This window comes from Hyperoodon ampullatus, assembly GCF_949752795.1.
Source record: "Hyperoodon ampullatus genome assembly, chromosome: 17".
In the NCBI taxonomy this organism is placed as follows: domain Eukaryota; kingdom Metazoa; phylum Chordata; class Mammalia; order Artiodactyla; family Ziphiidae; genus Hyperoodon; species Hyperoodon ampullatus.
In genome coordinates this window covers 28065118-28087590 of record NC_136930.1, presented here as the reverse complement: position 1 = coordinate 28087590, position 22473 = coordinate 28065118, and the positions used below count along the sequence as shown (strand labels likewise).

The 22473-nt window shown below is 41.5% G+C and overlaps 1 pseudogene across 1 annotated transcript; it reads left to right on the top strand.

Annotated features, from left to right (window-relative positions):
* The first annotated feature begins 2842 nt into the window (after positions 1 to 2842).
* Positions 2843 to 6325, top strand: LOC307065318 (D-dopachrome decarboxylase-like; annotated as a pseudogene). The gene is made up of 4 exons: positions 2843 to 2944; positions 4016 to 4117; positions 4476 to 4625; positions 6253 to 6325. The product of its transcript is annotated as a D-dopachrome decarboxylase-like (transcript).
* Positions 6326 to 22473: the final 16148 nt, after the last annotated feature.

The window sequence follows — 22473 nt, the reverse complement described above, 5'->3', positions numbered from 1 at the left end:
TATTAAGTATCCAGTTAATGTTCAAATTTTCTCAGCATAATTTTTTTTACACTTGGCTTGTTGGAATGAGGAGACATTATAATTGGGTTACATGCCTCTTAACTTTCTTTTAGGTACATCTTCCCTCCCATTATCCCTGCTTTTTGTTTAAGACACTTGGTCTCAGGTTCTGGAGAGTTTTTCACAGTTTGGAATTTGCTGATTACATCCTGAGGTGTCATTGAACTTGTTGGTCTATCTCCTGTTATTCCTATCAGTTGGTAGTTAAATCTGGCCACTAGATCCCTTTCATGTTAGATTTTTTGCAAGAACACTTCACAGCAGTATTGAATGCTTCCATCAGGATGCATGTAATGTATCTCTTTTTTTTTTTAATGTCAGATGCCATTTATGATTACCACTTAGGTCCACTGTTTCATTTAGTCACAAAATGATTATATTTTAGTTTATCATTCCTTCTTCATTTATTAGCTGGAGAACTATATAAAAAGAGACTTTTCAACAACAACTGTTGGTTACCCTAGTTTACATTTCATATAAGAAAGCAGGATAAATGCTTAACTCGTTCCATTTACTTACCAGTTTTCCAAATAACAAGTTGGCTCTTAGCATCCTCCAAAAGTGACCAATAAGGGTATTTTTTTTCAAAATAAAAAATATTATTATTAACATATGGATTTAAGCATAGTCATCCTGTTTTCTGATATAACTCCAGTAGTCTTTGACAAATTCCTTGCTTTCTGTAGACAGGATGTTGCATGCTCATTTTGTTCAATTTTTACCCTGACCTGGAATCGGCTATTTCTCCAAGGAGCTCTGGTTTAATAACATTGTAGTTCTTAATGAGTTTTCACAGAAAGGCAAAGTCTCCGCAGTGGAGTGGGCAGTTTAATAAGTGGTGTGATAGCCCCGCACTGCTCAATGGAAGCTAAGGTCAGTACATGCAGGTGGCTGATTTCTAAGAGCACATGTGCCCAGTAGAGACAATGCCTTTGTAGATGGGTTTGTGGTTACCTCTCCTTAACTGTTTTCTCCAGTACTTAAGTTTTCTGATTAGAACATATCAAAACAGAACAAACCTCCCATATCAGTCCAAAAAAACACATCATGCTGAAAAATTGAGTTTTAAAGCCACATGAACTTAAATTCCGTGTACTTTCTTCAAGAATTCCAACTTGATTAAAGTGGGCTACAGTGAGAAAACCCAGAAAGCATGTGACTGTATTCAGGACAAGAACACTGCAGGCAAAGCAAGACTGCTCCCTTGACATTGATTCAAAACAGCTATCACGGGCTTCCCTGGTGGCGCAGTGGTTGAGAGTCTGCCTGCCGATGAAGGGGACACGGGTTCGTGCCCCGGTCCGGGAGGATCCCACATGCTGCGGAGTGGCTGGGCCCGTGAGCCACGGCCGCAGAGCCTGCGCGTCCGAAGCCTGTGCTCCACAACGGGAGAGGCCACAACAGTGAGAGGTCCGCGTACCACAAAAAAAACAAAACAAAATAAACAACAGCTATCACATTGCTCAGCCAGAGTGTACTCCTGGTTAACTACTTTCTTATAAGCCAGAGTATTTGCCAACTGTCATCAGTATCACTGACTTTCTGGGCCACTTCAGCATGAAGGATCTCTCGTTTGAGGTTAAAAGTGGGAACATTTATGCTTTGTTGGTTTTGGACATTTTAAAGTTTTAAGGATGTTTTAATATTTTCTTCTTGCTAAAGAGAACACTAAAAGTACTTCACATGTTGGCTGGTGATGAAATCTGTTTTGTCAGTGATTTGTAATGTGCTGTTTGCCTTAATGATTCAGCTTTTATACATTATCAAAATTATATTTTTGCTTTTATATGTTAATTAAGCCTGGACCTGATACAGTATGTGCCTTCCTTCATAATAGCTTATTGTTCTTCAGTGACCCTATTTAATTTCTTACCACAAAATCTGTTATAAGGCAAAAATTGTAATCTGATTAGAAAAGTACAAAAACCAATCATCACTCATAATACTTAGATAAAATATTTATGTAAGTATAACTCTAAAGCAAAGGTAAAAATTTCAAAATCCTGGGCTTCCCTGGTGGCGCAGTGGTTGAGAATCTGTCTGCTAATGCAGGGGACATGGGTTCAAGCCCTGGTCTGGGAGGATCCCACATGCCACGGAGCAACTAGGTCCGTGAACCACAACTACTGAGCCTGCGCATCTGGAGCCTGTGCTCCGCAACAAGAGAGGCCGCGATAGTGAGAGGCCCGCGCACCGCGATGAACAGTGGCCCCCACTTACCACCACTAGAGAAAGCCCTCGCACAGAAACGAAGACACAACACAGCAAAAAAAATAATAATAATAATAATTAATTAATAAACTCCTAACCCCAACATCTAAAAAAAAGTTCAAAATCCTGTTTATTTAAAAAGATTAAGGGCATTAATTTACTTTAATCCAAATTCTGTATTCTGGCTTGCAGAGAAACGAATATCTACCTGAGAAAGATGATTATTTTCCCTTATATTTTGTTTAGTCTTTATCGTTTTCTGTTCTGCTTACCAGGGCAATGCATACTTTTTGCAAAAATTTTAACTGTTACGGGAATATATGAGATGAAAGTCCCTCTAAAACCACTCTGAAGAGATAACCACTGACAATAGTTCGGGGAACATTGAAAGAATGTTATTTAAACTCCAAGATATTTGCTGCTCATGATGCCAGGATTAATTTTTCAAAGGATCATTTTGGTTTTGAACCACAAGGGGTCATCATAACATTACAGCAAGCCCCTTTTCACTTAATTGACCTGTCCAAGAACAATTCAACAGAGTAAATCTGAAGGCTTTATTCAACAATTCATGAACCAGGAAGCATCCCATCTGGTAACTAAAAGAGGGCTCCCAGGAGTGGTACAGGCAGAAGGCTTTTATAGAAAGAAGGATGGGGAGAAGAAGGCATTAGTAAAAGAAAATAAAGGATTATTTTGGGCCAGGACAACTTATTTTTGGAGGGAAGAGACCCAGAGGGTTTTATTATGCAGACTGCGTCTTCTTCCTTTGGGATGGGGGGTGGGGGTGGGGTGGGGAGAAGGCCAACATGCTGACTAGAAAATTCCAACTGCGTGATTAAGATTCCACTTCTGAGGCAGGTTGAAACTGCAGTTAGGCTAGCTATGAAATCTAGGTGGTATCATGGGCTTTAGCAAAAGTGGTGCCATTTGGGGCCTGTGGTTTTTCTCTTTAACATACATTACCTACAAATTTTTCATTTAAAAACGTCGCACTGCAGCTTCCACAAGTGACTTCCTGTTGTCTATGTTAGATGTTTTGGGACATCTCATTAAGTGTCAAGGTGTTCTCCTACTTCCTCTCTCTTGATGGCTCACCAAACCATCACTGGTCTTCACCATAATGCAAGCCCTTCTTTTCTTCCTCTTAAATAGCAATCTTTTAAAATGTTTTCATCTGTTATTTCACAGTCTGGTTCCATTTACCCTACATGTTCACTGCAACTTATCTTGTTTTAAGGGCCTGTAAACAAAAAGAACAGAGAGACTGTTGTTTATCATCCAGTTACACAAAGGGATAAGTTGCAATCCACTGCAGTCACCCACGGACTGTACGCCCTGACTTTGCAGTCACCCACCGACTGTACGCCCTGAATTCAGGATGGCAAAAACAGGATGAAGCATTCTGTGTTTAGGATTACCGTCCCTAGATGGTTAAGGTGCATATCTAAGGAAGAATTTCAGTGACCCCAGATTCTTGCACCTTCCCATACATAGAAAAGCGCTAAACTCGTTGACGTGAGCTATCTGCTTTTGTGATTCGCGATAATTTCTTACCAACATGTACGCATGACTACATGTATTCCCCAGCCCCAAATTCATGTTTATACTGGCTCTTCCCCTACCTCTTCAGAGCAGCACCTCAGAGCTATCTGAGAGGCAGTCTCCAGGCTATAGTCCTCAATAAGGTTCCCAAATAAAATAAAACGGAGCTTTCTCCCCTGCTTCCCGCTGGACTCGGCAGTTCGTTCAACTGCACACGAACTTGCCCGCCGGCCGCGTGCCCGCGGGCCCGGAGAAGCGGCTGTGCGCGGCCACTGCCGCCACCCTGGGCAAGCCTGAGGACGTGAGCATGGGCCGGGGAGCACGGGGTGGGAGGAGGTTGGCTGACAGGGGTTGGGCTCTGTCCCCGCCCCGGCTCCCCCACCGTGAGCCCGACCCTTCCGCGCCCGCCCGCCCCGCCGCCCGCCGAGTCTGACCTCCAGCTCTCTGTGACCCCGCGGCCCGGTCCCCCACATCCGCTCCGTGTCGCCTTGCCCAGTCAGGACCCCGACGTGACCTCCAGTAACCCCGGCCGGTGCCCCCAGCTCTAATCCCCTGGGGCCCGCGCATCTCCACCCCGCGCTCCCGCACTCCGCGCGCCCCGGTCTTCAGCGCGATCCCGGCCTACGCCGGCTTCAGGTTAAGCTTTCGTGTCCCCGCAGCGCGTGAACGTGACGGTGCGGTCCGGCCTGGCCACAGCGGTGAACGACTTGACGGATCCCGGCGCGCAGCTGCTGGTCTCCTCCATCGGTGTGATGGGCACCCCGCCTCTTCGAGTTCCTAACCAAGGAGCTGGAGCTGGCCCAGGACTGGTGCGTAGGGGCAGGGAGAGGACCCTCTTGGGACTGCTGCGCGGCCGGGAGCAGGGATCCCACCTCAGGCCCCTCCTAAGTTTGGGGAAAAAATAAATATCTCACCCTGTGCAAGAAGGATCTGGTGCCCCAGGGCCCATTGACCCCTTGTCCCCACCCCCACCCCCCTTGGTGGAGCCACCTTGAGAGTGGTGGTGGAATTGAATGAATTCCTGGCTCTGCAGTGGTTCCTGTGACACCTGGGTAAGGTGTGGCCTCTTGGACCTCAGTGTTTCCATCTGTGAAGTGGGAAGGCTGTCCTTTAACCACTCCCTGGGGGCACTGCATGGGATGGCACTATACTGTACCTGCCCTGGCACCTGGCAGGGTGGGATGTTGTTACCCTGACAAAACCAAAGCCACTTATCATCTGCCTTCAGACTTCTCCACATCTTAGGAAAACAGGAGTAATTTTCTAGAACTTCTCCAAGCAGGTTAGGAGGAATTCTGGGTATGTTCTGAGGTTGGGACCTTTGGGTCCCACGTAAGGTTCCCAGGAGGGCCACGGAGTAGTGGAAAGAGCATTGGACTGAATGTCTGGAGACCTGGGTTCTGGGTCCCGAGCAGCTGGGGAATCCAGACAAACCTGGAAATGAACCATCTCTGGTTTGTAGCCTTCTCTTCTGTGAATAGAGAGGCATGGATTAAATGATTCCCAAGAAGCCCCTACAGCTCCCAAACCCGGGATTCTGTGGCAAGGTTAAAATTTCTTCCCAGGTGAAAAATATTCCTGAGCCAAGTCCATGCCTACGAAGTACTAAGTGCATGAGAAGCTTGAAAGAACCTTCCAGAATGGAGCCTTCGTTGGCCCAGAAAGGCTGGTGAAGAATGGTCACTTCTGGGGGCTGCTCAGACCTGGTCCTCAAGCTAGGGAGCGATAATAATTCTAACAATGATAAGTAATGCGTAATTTACCATGTGCCAGATACTCGATAGGTAACTCATATGCATGATTCCATTTGATCCTTAGAAGTTTTGTCCGCGTGTCCACACCCCTCATGTGGACATGCCATCCCCATGAGGTAAATACCTCCATTATGCCTATTTACAGATGGGAAAACTGAGGTTGTCACAGATACCTCCTTGGCCCCAGGCTATCCCAAGTAACCAGTTTCTTCACAAAGAACTTCCTGTCACTTCTGTGAGATAGGCACACTCACTCCACAGACATTACGGGGGTTGGTGGGGGGGGAGTGGGGGTCACCCTGTGCTTGGCCTTCTTAAGCCAGGCTTTGCGAAAACAGGCGGCTGGAGCACTGCACATGTCCCCAGGGGGCCTGCAGTTTGGAAGAGGGAGGGTTCCCCTGTGAACCCACAGACAGCATACAGTGACCACAGAGGCTGCCGTGTTGAGAGTCTGTCCTGGGAGGGCAATGATGATGTGCAGTCACCATCCCATCCCTGACACGCCCACTGCCCTGTTGGGGGTTGTGGGGAGAGCATTAATGGGGTGAGACAGGCTTGCAAAATGCCTGGGGGCTAAGGCAGGCTGGCCTGGGAGCCCATGGTGGGAGTGCCTGTCTCGGGGTCTTGGAATGTGAGACATTAGCCCAGGAGCTGATGACATCTTTTTCTCTGTCCCCTGAAGGATCATTATCTGCTTTCTTCCCCTGGATCCCAGGCAGATTGGCAAGAATGGGACAGTCGTGACTTTTTTGTGATTGGCATGGAGGGTGTCCAAGGCATCTGTGAGCTGTCAGCCCCTTCCAGAGAGGCCTCCTGGCAGAGTGGGGGCCTGGTGGATACCAGCTTCTGGCACCCCCACGTGCAGACAGGCCTGTGACCTCTCAGTCCTCTTCCCCATCCTCATGACAAATAAACGAAGAGAGCTTTGTCTCTCAAACATGAAAAAACTAAAAAATAAAATAAAACTGAAACACTGCTCTTAAGCTGTGTGTGTGTGTGTTTTCTTTTCAGTCGAGAGTTTCATAAGAGATGTTTTGTGGGGGTAAAGAAAAGCTCTATGAAAAAACAGGTTAGATAGTACATTCCACCCTGGACAAAGTGCATGTTAACATACTGAAGTCTCTGAGCAGTCCTTTGGTGATTAGAGCCACTTAACTTTAAAACAGCATTTTCCAAACAATTGATTGGACAATGACTCCCTTCGTTTGGGCAATTAATGTCTTTAGCAACCTGAAGAAGTAGTATTCTTTGGAATAGTATTTGAGAAATTCTGATTTATAACATTAATTTTAAAAAGTTATAAAACTCATATATCATACTATTGTATAAATATTCATGCGTCACTTGAAGAAATTATATATTTTTGAATTCACATGTATTTTATAATGTAATAACCTTACAATGTTTTCTTCTGCCCTCCAAATGTTTCTCATTTTTATTTTTTTCTGTCTATTTATTTATTCATTTTCGGCTGCATTGGGTCTTCGTTGCTGCAAGCAGGCTTTCTCTAGTTGCGGCAAGTGGGGGCTACTCTTCATTGCAGTGTGCGTGCTTCTCATTGCGGTGGCTTCTCTTGGAGCACGGGCTTTAGGCGTGCAGGCTTCAGTGGTTGTGGCACCCGGGCTCAGTAGTTGTGGCTCGTGGGCTCTAGAGCACAGGCTCAGTAGTTGTGGTGCATGGGCTGAGTTGCTCGGCAGCATGTGGTATCTTCCCGGACCTGGGCTTGAACCCGCGTCCCCTACATTGGAAGGCGGATTCTTAACCACTGCACCACCAGGGAAGCCATATTTTTTTCTATCATGATGGCAGAGATCCCAGGACCTGTCTTGCTACAGCAGTAAGATTGTATGGTAATTACATGAACTAATGATGGAAAATTCACCAGTGGGAATAATAAATGGCATTGTTACACTGAGAACACTGTTTCTATTAGAAAATATGAACTAAGAAAAATGAATTATTAGGTAGAAAGGTGATTTTACATTATTATAGATGTCATTATTATACATTATATTTACATTATTAAAGATGTCACAGAAGAAAGATTTGTAATCAGAGAGAGTTTTATACAAACAAACCTTATAATCTTAGAATAGGAAGGGATATTATCAGAGATAATTTGATAGAATGTCATACCAACTGAAGAAATAAGGAGGAATTCATGGCTTTTTGTGTCTAATCATTAAAGAATCTGAAAAAGAAATTTCTTGATTTAAGAGTTCTCCAAATGCTACATATAATAGAATTGTAAAACGTATTGAAAATTATAAAGAATTTAGGAACATCAGAAACAGCCTTCTTGGGGCTTCCCTGGAGGCGCAGTGGTTGAGAGTCCGCCTGCCGATGCAGGGGACACGGGTTCGTGCCCCGGTCCAGGAAGATCCCACATGCCGCGGAGCGGCTGGGCCCGTGAGCCATGGCCGCTGAGCCTGCGCGTCCGGAGCCTGTGCTACGCAGTGGGAGAGGCCACGGCAGTGAGAGGCCCGCGTACCGAAAAAAACAAAAACAAAAACAAAACAGCCTTCCTACTTCAAAGAAAGGGAGACCCAACTTCTAAAAGTTAAGTAATTTTTTTTTAAAACAGACGTTACAAATCAGTAATTGCAGATCTGGAGATAAAACAAAGATATTCTGACTCTAGGTTTATGATTAATTCTACTATTTAAAAAGTGATTTATAAACTATTCATAGTTTTATACAAATATGAGGTTATTACTGGAGTGACCTTACAGCTGTATTCTGAAATGGGATTATTTTTTAGGGGGGAAATACCTGTACTTCTCCATTTTAACCACTAGATGGCAGGCGACTGAATAAAACAATATGGGATTTCATAGGTCTAGAGTGGTAAATAGGGTCAATGAGAAGAATGGCAAATTGCAAAGTGACAAAAGACAAGAAGCTATAAAGATTTGGATGAGTTGGGATTTACTTGAGGAGAATGAGGCCGTAACTTTCCCCTACTTCTGACGCAGTGAGAGCCAGGTCTAATGACTCCTGAACCCTGAGATATAATTTGCTTTGGTGATCTCAAATCAGTGTGGTGGGTAGAAAATGAGAAACTGTTCAATCAAAAGTACAGAGGCTGATTACACAGTGCATTTCAACATCACAATGTATCCAGTGTAGGAGTCCTTTCTGAGTTCAATGCAAAAGGCAGAAACAATAAAGGAAAAAATTAAAAGACTTCTCTCAAATATTTAAAATATCTATGTGTTCAAGGGGATGGTGGTGGCACATCCCATGTCCACCGCACAGTGGGACTGAATATTCAATAACAAAAGAATATTTAATTAAATTGTGGAATATCTACACGATGGAATGCTGGTTAGCCACTGAAAATCATCTTTTAGATAAGTTTTTTTTTTTTTTTTTTACATAAAATTTTTAATTAAAAATAGCTTTAGTGCTTCCCTGGTGGTGAAGTGGTTGAGAGTCCGCCTGCCGATGGAGGGGACACAGGTTCATGCCCCTGTCCGGGAAGATCCCACATGCTGTGGAGCGGCTGGGCCCGTGAGCCATGGCCACTGAGCCTGTGCATCCGGAGCCTGTGCTCCGCAACAGGAGAGGCCACAACAGTGAGAGGCCCGCGTACTAATGTCCTTTGTCTCTTTCAGGATCCTACTCAGGACACCATGTTCCATTTATTGGTCATGTCTCCTTAGGCTCCTCTTGGCTGTGATGGTTTCTCAGGCTTCCTTGTATTTGAAGACCTTGATATTTTTGAGGAGCGCTGCTTAGATATTTTGTAGAATGTCCCTCGACAGAGATTTGTCTGATGTTTTTCTCATAATTAGGCTTGCACCTCTGAGAGGTGTTCCAGGAGGAGACAAGGAGACAGCTGTGCAGAGCGCTGGGGTTGCAGTCCTTGGGGTACACGGGTACCATATTGTCATCATAATAATATATCATAGGATGTAACAACAGCTGTAATTTGCCGACGTTGTGAGAACGCTGTAGTTGTTACAGGAGAGTAGGTTCTTGTCTCACGGCAGAAAAAATTCAGAGATGAGACATGGAGGTCAAGAAAGAAGGTGAGGATTTTTTTTTTTTTTTTTTTTTTTTTGAGTTTAAACAATAAGTTTAATCATAATATTAATGATTTCCTGAAAGACTTTCATACAATGACAGCAAAGAAGAAAAATGAAAGGAAATTTGCCCCACTTGACATTATGATATAACAAAAAGCATAGATTAAAGCTGCATGGAAGTGGAGTATAAATAAGCACAGAGATCAATATGAATGGAAAAGAATAATATATAACTACAAGAGAGAAACCACATTATACAAGCTACCTTGATATCTAGTGAGGCTGGCATTAAAATTAATGGGACTCATACAACCTAATAAATAATATGAATCAATTGTTCATAGGAATAAAAATAGCTAATCAACATATTAAAAGGATCTCAACTTCACTCATCATTCAGTAAGCACAAAATAAATTAGATGCTATTTTCAACTTTCACATGGGCTTATATTTACGTGTTTTTTTTTTTTTTTTTTTTTTTTTTTTTTTTTTTTAAATTTTTTTTTTATTTTTTGCTTTATCACAAATTTAATCAGTTATATGTATACATATGTTCCCATATCCCCTCCCTTTTGCGTCTCCCTCCCACCCTCCCTATCCCACCCCTCCAGGCGGTCACAAAGCACCGAGCTGATCTCCCTGTGCTATGTGGCTGCTTCCCACTAGCTATCTACCTTACGTTTGGTAGTGTATATATGTCCATGCCGCTCTTTCACTTTGTCACAGCTTACCCTTCCCCCTCCCCATATCCTCAAGTCCATTCTCTAGTAGGTCTGTGTCTTTATTCCTGTCTTACCCCTATGTTCTTCATGACCTTTTTTTTTCTTAAATTCCATATATATGTGTCAGCATACAGTATTTGTCTTTCTCTTTCTGACTTACTTCACTCTGTATGACAGACTCTAGGTCCATCCACCTCATTACAAATAGTTCAATTTCATTTCTTTTTATGGCTGAGTAATATTCCATTGTATGTATGTGCCACATCTTCTTTACCCATTCATCCGATGATGGACACTTAGGTTGTTTCCATCTCCGGGCTATTGTAAATAGGGCTGCTATGAACATTTTGGTACATGTCTCTTTTTGAATTATGGTTTTCTCAGGGTATATGCCCAGTAGTGGGATTGCAGGGTCATATGGTAGTTCTATTTGTAGTTTTTTAAGGAACCTCCATACCGTTCTCCATAGTGGCTGTACCAATTCACATTCCCACCAGCAGTGCAAGAGTGTTCCCTTTTTTCCACACCCTCTCCAGCATTTATTGTTTCTAGATTTTTTGATGATGGCCATTCTGACTGGTGTGAGATGATATCTCATTGTAGTTTTGATTTGCATTTCTCTAATTAGTAAAGATGTTGAGCATCCTTTCATGTGTTTGTTGGCAGTCTGTATATCTTCTGTGGAGAAATGTCTATTTAGGTCTTCTGCCCATTTTTGGATTGGGTTGTTTGTTTTTTTGTTATTGAGCTGCATGAGCTGCTTATAAATTTTGGAGATTAATCCTTTGTCAGTTGCTTCATTTGCAAATATTTTTTCCCATTCTGAGGGTTGTCTTTTGGTCTTGTTTATGGTTTCCTTTGCTGTGCAAAAGCTTTTAAGTTTCATTAGGTCCCATGTGTTTATTTTTGTCTTTATTTCCATTTCTCTAGGAGGTGGGTCAAAAAGGATCTTGCTGTGATTTATGTCATAGAGTGTTCTGCCTATGTTGTCCTCTAAGAGTTTGATAGTGTCTGGCCTTACATTTAGGTCTTTAATCCATTTTGAGCTTATTTTTGTGTATGGTGTTAGGGAGTGATCGAATCTCATACTTTTACATGTCCCTCTCCAGTTTTCCCAGCACCACTTATTGAAGAGACTGTCCTTTCTCCACTGTACATTCCTGCCTCCTTTATCAAAGATAAGGTGACCATATGTCCGTGGGTTTATCTCTGGGCTTTCTATCCTGTTCCATTGATCTATCTTTCTGTTTCTGTGCCAGTACCATACTGTCTTGATTACTGCAGCTTTGTAGTATAGTCTGAAGTCAGGGAGCCTGATTCCTCCAGCTCCATTTTTCGTTCTCAAGATTGCTTTGGCTATTCGGGGTCTTTTGTGTTTCCATACAAATTGTGAAATTTTTTGTTCTAGTTCTGTGAAAAATGCCAGTGGTATTTTGATAGGGATTGCATTGAATCTGTAGATTGCTTTGGGTAGTAGAGTCATTTTCACAATGTTGATTCTTCCAATCCAAGAACATGGTACATCTCTCCATCTATTTGTATCATCTTTAATTTCTTTCATCAGTGTCTTATAATTTTCTGCATACAGGTCTTTTGTCTCCTTAGGTAGGTTTATTCCTAGATATTTTATTCTTTTTGTTGCAATGGTAAATGGGAGTGTTTCCTTGATTTCACTTTCAGATTTTTCATCATTAGTATATAGGAATGCCAGAGATTTCTGTGCATTAATTTTGTATCCTGCAACTTTACCAAATTCATTGATTAGCTCTAGTAGTTTTCTGGTAGCATCTTTAGGATTCTCTATGTATAGTATCATGTCATCTGCAAACAGTGACAGCTTTACTTCTTCTTTTCCAATTTGGATTCCTTTTATTTGCTTTTCTTCTCTGATTGCTGTGGCTAAAACTTCCAAAACTATGTTGAATAAGAGTGGTGAGAGTGGGCAACCTTGTCTTGTTCCTGATCTTAGTGGAAATGGTTTCAGTTTTTCACCATTGAGGACGATGCTGGCTGTGGGTTTGTCATATATGGCCTTTATTATGTTGAGGAAAGTTCCATCTATGCCTACTTTCTGCAGGGTTTTTATCATGAATGGGTGTTGAATTTTGTCAAAAGCTTTCTCTGCATCTATTGAGATGATCATATGGTTTTTCTCCTTCAATTTGTTAATATGGTGTATCACGTTGATTGATTTGCGTATATTGAAGAATCCTTGCATTCCTGGGATAAACCCCACTTGATCATGGTGTATGATCCTTTTAATGTGCTGTTGGATTCTGTTTGCTAGTATTTTGTTGAGGATTTTTGCATCTATGTTCATCAGTGATATTGGCCTGTAGTTTTCTTTCTTTGTGACATCCTTGTCTGGTTTTGGTATCAAGGTGATGGTGGCCTCGTAGAATGAGTTTGGGAGTGTTCCTCCCTCTGCTATATTTTGGAAGAGTTTGAGAAGGATAGGCGTTAGCTCTTCTCTAAATGCTTGATAGAATTCGCCTGTGAAGCCATCTGGTCCTGGGCTTTTGTTTGTTGGAAGATTTTTTATCACAGTTTCAATTTCAGTGCTTGTGATTGGTCTGTTCATATGTTCTATTTCTTCCTGATTCAGTCTTGGCAGGTTGTGCATTTCTAAGAATTTGTCCATTTCTTCCAGGTTGTCCATTTTATTGGCATAGAGTTGCTTATAGTAATCTCTCACGATCTTTTGTATTTCTGCAGTGTCAGTTGTTACTTCTCCTTTTTCATTTCTAATTCTATTGATTTGAGTCTTCTCCCTTTTTTTCTTGATGAGTCTGGCTAATGGTTTATCAATTTTGTTTATCTTCTCAAAGAACCAGCTTTTAGTTTTATTGATCTTTGCTATTGTTTCCTTCATTTCTTTTTCATTTATTTCTGATCTGATTTTTATGATTTCTTTCCTTCTGCTAACTTTGGGATGTTTTTGTTCTTCTTTCTCTAATTGCTTTAGGTGCAAGGTTAGGTTGTTTAGTCGAGATATTTCCTGTTTCTTAAGGTGGGATTGTATTGCTATAAACTTCCCTCTTAGAACTGCTTTTGCTGCATCCCATAGGTTTTGGGTCGTCGTGTCTCCATTGTCATTTGTTTCTAGGTATTTTTTTATTTCCTCTTTGATTTCTTCAGTGATCACTTCGTTATTAAGTAATGTATTGTTTAGCCTCCATGTGTTTGTATTTTTTATAGCTCTTTTCCTGTAATTGATATCTAGTCTCATAGCATTGTGGTCGGAAAAGATACTTGATACAATTTCAATTTTCTTAAATTTACCAAGGCTTGATTTGTGACCCAAGATATGATCTATCCTGGAGAATGTTCCATGAGCACTTGAGAAAAATGTGTATTCTGTTGTTTTTGGATGGAATGTCCTATAAATATCAATTAAGTCCATCTTGTTTAATGTATCATTTAAAGCTTGTGTTTCCTTATTTATTTTCATTTTGGATGATCTGTCCATTGGTGAAAGTGGGGTGTTAAAGTCCCCTACTATGATTGTGTTACTGTCGATTTCTCCTTTTATGGCTGTTAGTGTTTGCCTTATGTATTGAGGTGCTCCTATGTTGGGTGCATAAATATTTACAATTGTTATATCTTCTTCTTGGATCGATCCCTTGATCATTATGTAGTGTCCTTCTTTGTCTCTTCTAGTAGTCTTTATTTTAAAGTCTATTTTGTCTGATATGAGAATTGCTACTCCAGCTTTCTTTTGGTTTCCATTTGCATGGAATATCTTTTTCCATCCCCTTACTTTCAGTCTGTATGTGTCTCTAGGTCTGAAGTGGGTCTCTTGTAGACAGCATATATATGGGTCTTGTTTTTGTATCCATTCAGCCAATCTGTGTCTTTTGGTGGGAGCGTTTAGTCCATTTACATTTAAGGTAATTATCGATATGTATGTTCCTATTCCCATTTTCTTAATTGTTTTGGGTTCGTTATTGTAGGTCTTTTCCTTCTGTTGTGTTTCTTGCCTAGAGAAGTTCCTTTAGCATTTGTTGTAAAGCTGGTTTGGTGGTGCTGAACTCTCTCAGCTTTTGCTTGTCTGTAAACGTTTTAATTTCTCCATCAAATCTGAATGAGATCCTTGCTGGGTAGAGTAATCTTGGTTGCAGGTTTCTCTCCTTCATCACTTTAATTATGTCCTGCCACTCCCTTCTGGCTTGTAGAGTTTCTGCTGAGAGATCAGCTGTTATCCTGATGGGGATTCCCTTGTGTGTTATTTGTTGTTTTTGCCTTGCTGCTTTTAATATGATTTCTTTGTGTTTAATTTTTGACAGTTTGATTAATATGTGTCTTGGCGTATTTCTCCTTGGATTTATTCTGTATGGGACTCTCTGTGCTTCTTGGACTTGATTAACTATTTCCTTTCCCATATTAGGGAAGTTTTCAACTATAATCTCTTCAAATATTTTCTCAGTCCCTTTCTTTTTCTCTTCTTCTTCTGGAACCCCTATAATTCGAATGTTGGTGCGTTTAATGTTGTCCCAGAGGTCTCTGATATTGTCCTCTGTTCTTTTCATTCTTTTCTCTTTATTTTGCTCTGCATTAGTTATTTCCACTATTTTATCTTCCACCTCACTTATCCGTTCTTCTGCCTCAGTTATTCTGCTATTGATCCCATCTAGAGTATTTTTCATTTCATTTATTGTGTTTTTAATCGATGCTTGATTCATCTTTAGTTCTACTAGGTCCTTGTTAACTGTTTCTTGCATTTTGTCTATTCTATTTCCAAGATTTTGGATCATCTTTACTATCATTATTCTGAATTCTTTTTCAGATAGACTGCCTATTACCTCTTCATTTGTTAGGTCTGGTGGGTTTTTATCTTGCTCCTTCTCCTGCTGTGTGTTTTTCTGTCTTCTCATTTTGCTTATGTTACTGTGTTTGGGGTCTCCTTTTTGCCGGCTGCAGGTTCGTAGTTCCTGTTGTTTTTGGTGTCTGTCCCCAGTGGCTAAGGTTGGTTTAGTGGGTTGTGTAGGTTTCCTGGTCGAGGGGACTAGTGCCTGTGTTCTGGTGGATGAGGCTGGATCTTGTCTTTCTGGTGGGCAGGTCCACGTCTGGTGGTGTGTTTTGGGGTGTCTGCAGAGTTTTTATGATTTTAGGCCACCTCTCTGCTAATGGGTGGCGTTGTGTTTCTGTCTTGCTAGTTGTTTGGCATAGGGTGTCCAGCACTGTAGCTTGCTGGTCGTTGAGTGAAGCTGGGTGCTGGTGTTGAGATGGAGATCTCTGGAAGATTTTCGCCGTTTGATATTATGTGGAGCTGGGAGGTCTCTTGTGGACCAGTGTCCTGAAGTTGGCTCTCCCACCTCAGAGGCACAGTACTGACTCCTGGCTCCTCAATTTGGGATGATTTGTTGTCTATTCATGTATTCCACAGATGCAGGGTACATCAAGTTGATTGTGGAGCTTTAATCCGCTGCTTCTGAGGCTGCTGGGAGAGGTTTCCCTTTCTCTTCTTTGTTCTCACAGCTCCCGGGTCTCAGCTTTGGATTTGGCCCCGCCTCTGCGTGTAGGTCGCCGGAGGGCGTCTGTTCTTCGCTCAGACAGGAAAGGGTTAAAGGAGCAGCCTCTTCGGGAACTCTGGCTCACTCAGGCCGGGCGGGAGGGAGGGGCACGGAGTGCGGGGCGAGCCTGCAGCGGCAGAGGTCGGCGTGACGTTGCACCAGCCCGAGGCGCGCCGTGCGTTCTCCCAGGGAAGCCGCCCCTGGATCCCGGGACCCCGGCAGTGGCGGGCTGCTCAGGCTCCCGGAAGGGCGGTGTGGACAGTGACCTGCGCTCGCACACGGGCTTCTTGGCGGCGGCAGCAGCAGCCCCAGCGTCCCACGCCCGTCACTGGGCTCCGCGCTTTCAGTCGCGACTCGCGCCCGTCTGTGGAGCCCCTTTAAGCAGCGCTCTTAATCCCCTCTCCTCGCGCAGCAGGAAACCAAGAGGGAAGAACAAGTCTCTTGCCTCTTCGGCAGCTCCAGAGTTTTCCCGGACTCCCTCCCGGCTAGCTGTGGCACATTAGCCCCCTTCAGGCTGAGTTCTCGCCGCCAGCCCCAGTCCTCTCCCTGCGCTCTGACCGAAGCCCGAGCCTCAGCTTCCAGCGCCGCCCGCCCCGGCGGGCGAGCAGACAAGCCTCTCGGGCTGGTGAGTGCCGCTCGGCACCGATCCTCTGTGCGGGAATCTCTCCGCTTTGCCCTACCCAGGTATGTGGGGAGTTTCTTGCCTTTTGGGAGGTCTGGGGTCTTCTGCCAGCGTTCAGTAGGTGTTCTGTAGGAGTTGTTCCACGTGTAGCTGTATTTCTGGTGTATCCGTGAGGAGGAAGGTGATCCTAGATAAGTTTTTTGACACGGGAAATAAGGATACTGATAGGTGGAAAAAAGTTACATTGCATTATATTACGATGATATTTTCAGGAAATAACAATATACAAATATGAAAAATAAAGATATTTATATACATCCATAAATTAAAGTTATTATTAACAGTCAGCTTTCTTTTTGTGTTTTCAAAAATGTTGTGCTAATCATGTATTACCTCTGAAACGGGAAAACAACAAAACCAAACATTAACAGAAGGGTTGGTAAAGCAACTCCTTTGCCGTAATCAGTACCCGATGCTCTCCTGCTGTCCACTGTCCAAGCCATTCAGAGCTTGCCCAGCTCTCTCGCTCCCTCTCTCTCTCTTCCCTTCTCCTAGTGGTGGCTACCTCATATCTGTTTTCCCTGGAGGTGATGACATTTGGGTGGGGTCTATGAATTTACTGTGTAGGTGCCCAGTTTTGCCATTTATGAGTAATAGCACTGAATATAGTTATGATTCTTTGATTTAAATTTTAATGACTTTTAGATTTGAATGTCTAAAGCAATATTTTCAAATTGTGGTTTACAGACCACTTTACACTGGTTTGTTAAAAATGCAACTTCTTGGTCTTTTTCCCAGGCTCAATGAATCTAAAATTTTGGGAATAGTGTTCTGGAATTTACATTTTTTAACTAGCTCCCTGAGTTTGCTTTTTTGTTTTTTTGTGTTTTTAATTAACGTTTATTTATTTATTTATTTTTGGCTGTGTTGGGTCTTTGTTGCTGTGCATAGGCTTTCTCTAGTTGCGGTGGCTTCTCGCTGCAGAGCATGGGCTCTAGGCGCACGGGCTTCAGTAGTTGTGGCTCACGGGCTCTAGAGCTCAGGCTCAGTAGTTACGGCGCGTGGGCCCAGTTGCTCCGCAGCATGTGGGATCTTCCCGGACGAGGACTCGAACCCGTGTCCCCTGCATTGGCAGGCGGATTCTTAACCATTGAGCCACCAGGGAAGTCCCCTGAGTTATTTTTATGCACATTAAAGTTTGAGAACCTTTGGTAATGGCTGAGATCAAGCGTGAGAAAAATGAGAGTAAAAATATCAAACTAGTGAACACTTTTAAAGTCTGAATGTCTATCAAACTCCTCATCTGAGCTATTTTTCCAGAAGATGCTTATATATTCAATATTTTTAAAGGCACAAGCATATAGGGACAAACTAATAATTTTAATAATCTAAGCACTCCCCCACCACCCACCACCCACCAAAAATTTACTACTTCATGAAAGCACCCAGTATGTATGTGGCAATTGAAGTGAATAAACCAAGAAGCAATGTCTTAAAAAATAAAATGAAACAAAACAACATTTCAGAAATAAAGCTTCACATAATGGAGAAATAAATCTAGATTTAAACATTCTCTGCTATTCCTGACGCCAAATGGCACCTGACAAATTTGGACACCAGAGGAGTTGATGATAGGGCAAAGAGATTAAGTCTTGAAAGCTTTCACAGCTGGCTTTTCAGCTTGACCATGGGCTCCTCTTGGGCTCCAGGCTGTGTCCCACATTCTGAGACTAACATTTGGAAGGAAACTGTGACCTCCAGTTTCAATCCATAGCAGGTTTCTCCAAAATGTTGGAAAGAGAAAATTGGTCACAGACTAACAGTCAGAGAGAAAAGCATTGCCAAGGATGCAGTTGATGGTGTCCTAGGAAGAGGAAGCTATTTCCCTGGAGAGAAAGGCTTGTATGGGAACAACGGATATAAGAGAAGTATCAGGCTGTGGAAATGCCCCGAAACCACAAGTCAATCAAAAACCAAGGTTCTTTTCTCTGTTAACTTTTTTTAGAGTCTTGTTTGAATTAAACATGGCAGCAGGGAAATCCAGGGCATGTTTCGGGAAATCCAGGGCATATTTCAGTAAATTGTAAAAAATGTTGATTTATTTAGGTTAGAAATCAGTCTCTAAGCAACTGGTTTTTGAAATGTTTATGAAAACTGTGCAAATATTTTTGGAATAAAAGTTTTGATTTTTGTTTGTTTAAATGCTCATTTAAAAATAGTTCATCTAACTATTCAAATATGGTTTTCTTTTCATAACAATTGTCTTGATACTTGATTATCTGTGGCAGTCATGAGAATTGCACCTTGAGAACCTCCTACTAGAGGAAGCTGACTGATTGAGGGCCCAGTCAACTGCATTTTCGCAGAGGTAACCTCTCTGATGCCCAAGTGTGGTGGGCATACTCAGACCTATTATTGAGGGACAGGGGATGCTTCTCAGCTCACTTGGTTAAAGTTTGAAAGCTACTAAATTCAGGGGAGATTTGTTATAAAACAAGAGACAACTAATACAACCCCTTAAAACCATTTACTTATGTTAGTTTTTAGTGTACTATGTAGTTATTATATATAATATATTACAATAATGATATTTATTGGGCATTTATAATGTTCCAAGTACTGTTCTAATTGCTTTACATGAATGGAGTTATTCACAGCAACCCTATGACATTTGTGTTATTATTATTTCAAATTCATAGATAAGAACGCTGGAGTGATGGAGAGGCTAGGTAACTTTCCTAAGGTCACAGCACTGGTAAGCGGTGCTAACGGGGTTTGAACTTGGAAGTCTACTTTCAGAGTCAAGCTCTCCTGAGGTGGCAGTCAAGCTGTCATCTGGGGCTGTAGTCAACTCGAGATTCAGCTAGTGTTGGAGAATCTGTTCCCAAGTTCAGTGACATAGTTGTCAGCAAGTCTCTGCTTCTTGCTGTTTGATTTTTGGCCGGAGGCTTCCTTCCACACCATGGGAACTTATCTCATTAGTGAGATTACAAATGAGGTCATACTATATAGAGTTTGGTTTTTTTACCCCACCCCAAAATATATTGTAAATGTTTTTCCATGTAACTAAATCTATTTCTAATCATCATTTTTTTTAAGGTTTGGATGCAAATTGTCAACTTGAAAAGGCAGAATTATTTTAGGCAAATCAGCTAAACTATCATGGAAAAACTCCCACTTTATCTTCCTTGATTTATGCACAATATCAGGGAAACTTCACTCATCAGTTGGCTGTCAACTTCTTTGAGTCATTACTATTAAAAAAAGCAAAATTTGTGTTTTTACTTGACAGCAGAGATCTTACCTGCAATTTATTGTTATATACTAACATTTATCTTCTTTTTTTGCAATTATAAGATAACTTATAAAACTTGAAATTCTACAAGAGCTAAATACTCTTTTTTTCAGTGCTAACTGTAGAGCTATGCAAATTAACAGGAATGATTCATTACTATAGTGGAGACAAAGTATTTTCAGTAATTGAAAATTTCTTACTGACTTGTCTGAATTATTATGTTTTTTTTTGGTGTTATGATAATGAAAAATAGTCTGCCAAGGGTAGCAGGAACGTTTCTCTCATCTCTGAATTTCACACGAAGGCATCCTACTTAGAGGTTCTTTATTATTGGCTTATGAGAAGAAAGCTCAGAGAGGAGCTTTGCACTGTTGGTTCCACACTTCACTTTGTATGTGAAATTGGCTTAAAAGAGCCCCATGCTAATTGTCATTACAAACACAAACCCTGCACCTTAGGGAAAAGGAAGTCAATAAGATGAACACCTACACCTTCAAACTGATGTTTCAGGCATGAGATCACTCTAGAGAAAATTAATCCCAGTAGGTGGGATCTAAAGAAAAGGAAAACTTGAAAAACAACAACAAAATTGCAGCTATTCCAAGAAGAACTCATTCCAAATGAAGCAAATTCTTCATTTTTATCTGTTAAATATGCCTTTTGGTTATATTTTTTTCTTCTTAATCTAAAGAAGAGAGTATAGAATTGTAGGGCTTCCCAGGGTATCACTCCTTGTGACCTCCCTAATTTCTTGCGTTGCTCTCTTTCTTTCACTGATGTGTACTAAATACTTACAATAGAATAGAATACAAAAATTCATAATATTTTTCTGTTTTCCACCAATATTATTCATGTAAGAGAGAAATGAGTTTTCCCTAAATGATAGTCTAAGTCTTTAATGAGTTTTAGATTTGGCATAATTCTGTAAATCCTTTCAGTGCAATATTCTTTAGGGACTGGATTATAATTTGTTGAGTATATCTTTCACACATCAGGTTACTTAGTTGACTCAATTTATGACATATAAGCCAGAGTGTTATTCTAGGAAGTTCCTATGGGTTCAGAATCTCTATTGCCTAGGACTCAATGTGCTCTTCTAAACTCTGCTTTTTAAAAACTGGGTATAGGAGGCAACCCAGCACTGAGTGATTGGAGCTATGCATTACATATTGTTTTGAACATTATGGCTGACTATTTAATGAGAATTTGTGACTTTGGGGTAATAAGTGGGAGCTGAGGATGAGGTAAGTTCTTTTTCTTTAGAAACCGGAGGTTCAATTTATTTAATACTCTTCAGAAAACACCACTAGAGTAAAGTTTAGCACAGAATCAGATGTTAAACACCATTTTCATTTCTTCAACTGGTGTGAGTGTTACAGGAAGCCATTTATAGGCACTAAACACAAGGACATAAAAATAAAAGTTCATTTAAAATGGGCCTTAAGTCTAAAACTTACTTGAACAATTTTATTACTTCAATTAGGATAAAATATATAATTTAAATAACTATAAATAATTAATGTGTAAATAGCATGTGGTCCCAAACAATGTCTGCGTGGTCTCCAAAACAATGAGGCAATTATGCACAATAAAGAGAAATACGCACAGGAGACCCTGCAGTAGGATGCTATTCTACACATACTGACCCTTTTGGAGGGGTTAGTTGGGCTAAAAGAACACACTGAAGATGTGTGGTTAACATTTTAACATTTTAAAGCTTGGTGAAAACCCTTAAAAGTTTTGAATGTGTAACTAAATTTTGTCTCCTGGAACGGAATTTATATTGTCAACAACACTTCCGTTTAACAGTTGGTGCTTTCTAAAAGAGAACTAATCAGTGGTTTCTATTTACTGTTTTCATTTCTAAAGAGCTTAAAAACCAGTGATTGTATTAGCCAATTTTCAAGGAAAATTCAGGCTTAGTAGGAGGCTCTTGACAAAGCTCTCCCTGCTGGGTGGCCAACTGCCTAGAGGGACTGCCTCGCGGGACTGAGGCAGGCTGTCACCGCTGCCCAGGGCCAGGATTTATGGTGGACGCTTCCTATCTGCTGGGCCACATGTATCCTCAGAGCCCTGTGCTTCCTGAGCAGGAGAGCTTGCTCTATGAGCAGCACCCGAACGTTTTACTTCTCTCCATCTTCTCCCTTTTCTTCTCTTTTCCATTCTGCTTATTTTGCCTATTCTGAAAATTAGTTAAAAACTTGAGACACAAAAGCACGAATTCTTCACCTGCTTACAACCAACTTTCTCTCTTTGTTTCCCAGTACCTGGCGAATCTTGAGGGTTCTTTTTCATGAAAAGTCTATTATTTGGCACTTAAGCTCCCTTTTCAGGGTGGGCTCATTTTGAGCTCTAAGCTAAACCCAAGTCGTATTTTACATTTTCCTTCAAAATACAGTTCTTCTGGGCAAATCCATGACTAATTGACTCATCACAGATGGTCTCTGTCAAGCCAAACTAAACATTAAACAAAATTAGAAAGGATATGACCATTGAAAGAGCACTAGACTGGGAGACTTGGCCCTCACTTCTGGCTCCACAACCTCTGAGGGGTACCTGATCTTGACATGCCTGGCTGGTTTTGACTGAATTTCACTCCCCATGCATCAATTATACAAAATTTATCAATGTAAATTATACATAATCAATATATTGATATCTGACCAATACATAAAATATCATTTACTAAAACGATATGTATAACATATAATATATACTCA